We start from the raw sequence: 3269 nt of genomic DNA on the forward strand, positions 1-3269 counted from the left end.
CATTGGTTAAAGGTCTTGTGCCAAATACGTCATGACTATCGATTTGCCTTTTGGTGGCAGCCAGCACCAATGTAGCAACTCATAGCCTTTGTCCTTCAAACAATATTTGATGTAAATAGCACCTTTTTCCGAAACTTTGTTCTGCGCAGTTCGGCTGACCTCGCCTGTGGAATGAAGTAGGTTTTAACAGATTTAGTTGTCTACAAATCATATCTATTTTAGACATAATCAAGGCAGAGGAAGGCTATCGTTTGTGAAGTGATTTGGGGCACCTGAATGGTGAGCTGTTATCATAAACGGAATAATTTAATGCACATCAATCAATCTTTTATGATTACTGTGACAATATGAAATATACTTACTTATTACAAATAATCCTTACTATGTTTTCGCAATCTTTTTTAATTTATAGTGATAATTAGGTTTTCGTTAGGTCACCTTATAAAACGCAGCGAACTCTAGTAGCAATTTGTTTTTCTTCGTTCTACGAGCTTTTTTTCATTTCTCAACCAAGAACTTTCATCTCTTAAGAAATATTCACATTTGTTATTGAAAAACGAGTCTAACCAAGTTTGAAGATTCTTTCACCGACAAATGCACATTGATTAATTGTATTTGTGGTAATCCGTAAGATTATCCATAAGATGTGATAAGAAAAGAGGTAATCCATAGGCACAGTGACTTGAAAAGATAATGAGTACAAAAGAATTCTCCATTCAAATTTTTCCATTTACAACCTTTGCCATCTGCACCTGGCATTGCCGTAGAAAAAATCACTTCCCTACGTCAACTCTTCAAATGTTGGATGGCTTTGTTGAACCGATGCAACTGTTTATGTACAGATCTTTGTTCACCGCTTTTTAGCGTGTAATTTTGTCTATTCTATCATATAGTAAGTCATGCTCGTTTTGGGATGTAGATCGAACTTAACTGTAGACTTCAATGTATCTTTCGAAATTACCCAACCTGTTATATGTTGTCTGAGGCACCACTTCTCATCATCGTTGACAATTTTGTATAGAAGCATGCCCTGGTGGTTGGGTTTTGTTTGGTGTTCTTGCTTGCAATACAACATGTGTATTTGAAATAACAAAAAGTATATAATGATTCAGAAACGCTTCATTTTGTTATTGCAAGAAGGTATTTTTCCTTTCTTATATACATAAAAAATTGTATCTTCTTGAACTAGATGTTAGAAACAAGTCTTAAGAAGTGTACGCTAAGATTTTAAATACAAAACCTGTTTTTTTTTACCTGCCTCCTAGCCCGATATCACAAGTCTTTCAATTCATCTTACTCTATAAAGATCAGCCTTCAAATATTAATTTCTATACAGACAACATACCTACACTGTGTAAACCCTTCACTTTCCTTATTGCTTACTGCTGCCATAAACGAATCATAAATGTTGCTTAAATCAGATCTTGTTAAACCTACGCCGGGTTATAATAATCCTGTTTCAATTGTTTTACTGTATCCTCTTTACTCATAAATTACCTTAATACTGAAAATTACATGAATGTGGACGCGGCTTTATATATGGAAATGTAGCGGGCGATTATGGCAATCGAATTTTATAAGAGGTCTTTAAATGAATTTTCAAAATGCTATTATAATTGACGAAAACCCACAAAAAGCATGATATTACAGGCCGTGTGAGAAATACTTTATACCATCGGACTTAAACAAAAAAATCAGCCATATCAGAGCTGCGTAATACATGCGCTATTCGGTTTTTGTTATTGGTTTCGAAGTGTTAAAAATATTGGGAAGGAGTTTTAAACCTAAGCTTATTTGCTGTCACTAACTTGCCTGGGCTCTTAGTGATTTAGCCAAGGATCGGCTCATAGAATTAACAACAGATGGGAGTGATAAGACGATTTCACACCTGACTCTTGCTTAGATTATGAAAATAATCGTTCAACACTCGGGCAAGTTAATGGTGGTATGTAATGCCTTTCTCGTTTTGACTTATTCAGTATCGCAAACCAAAAACCGCCATAGAAGTTCCAGAACTGTGCCAATGACGTGACGATTTGTGCGTCCCAAGGGGCACAATTTATAAACTGAATCAAATTGCAGATATCGCACCATTTTAGTGCATCGTTGTGCTCCAGTTTGATACTATTGAGACTTATTGGACTGTTTAAAGTTCCAGATTTTTTTATGTTATTTATTTATGTTCATGCACTTTATTCTTCAGATAAATGCCCAAACAAAAAACAGTAAAAATTCACTTGATCCTTAACACACGACGCACAACACCCATATCTAAAAAATGACTGTTCTCCTAAGCACCTTGCGCACCGATAATTATTAGCTACACATAGTTAATATGACGACATCTTTATGAAGTTCTTTACCGCATAATGTTTCTTGTCTTTATACGTAAAGAGCTGATTGCAGCAATAATTGAAGCTTTATTGGCATGTTATCACAGCACTTATCTTGCACTCAAGCAAATAAATTTAGTGAATTTATACTGTAACTCCAAAAAAAATTTAAGCATCCTTAAATTGCCATCTAGTCACTAAATTTAGTATGCCAGAATCCATTTTTTTTTTAAAGTGTTTTTAAAGGCTTATAACCTTTGTAATGTTTATACTTTCATAGACTTCTAGCGTATCCAGCCCCCCATCAAATATCAGCGATTACGTAAATTGTTACTTTAACTTACGGTCTGGGGTACCAACACTTTCCATATCATTGCAGCAGATAGAATCAGAACGCAAAGATCCTCACTCGATCGTATAGTCTCGTTGTAGAGTTCACGTGTTTTCTTCAAGTCTGCCATTTCCTGCTAGCTTACCAGTAAAAATTTTTAATCTTTATAAAATACAATGAGCATAAAAATATACAAACAAGGTACCAGTATTAGTGAAAGAAAAAGAATCCTTAAATGATAGGCATGGGAATACACATCCGTATGTCAAATCAGTTAATCATTGATTGATTGATTATTTAGTTCAAATATATATCGTTTAATAATTTATGATATGACGATTATTCAATCACTTTATTTATATTATTATATTTGTAGATTTGAATATAGTCTTAAAAGGTTTAGGTGCTATTGAAACACATGGTACAAGTCAAATCAAAGTAATGATTGATTTTTTACAAAAATTAATTGACCGATTGATTGAAATGGATCCATTTTAAAACTGATAAAATTCAAACACCGATTGTTTTTTTTTCAATTTTTATTTTAATCTCATGCGAATTCTTTGTAACTAACTATATTTGATGGGAAGTGAATACACATAACG

This window comes from Varroa jacobsoni, unplaced genomic scaffold (genome assembly GCF_002532875.2).
Source record: "Varroa jacobsoni isolate VJ856 unplaced genomic scaffold, vjacob_1.0 scaffold_25, whole genome shotgun sequence".
Lineage (NCBI taxonomy): Eukaryota > Metazoa > Arthropoda > Arachnida > Mesostigmata > Varroidae > Varroa > Varroa jacobsoni.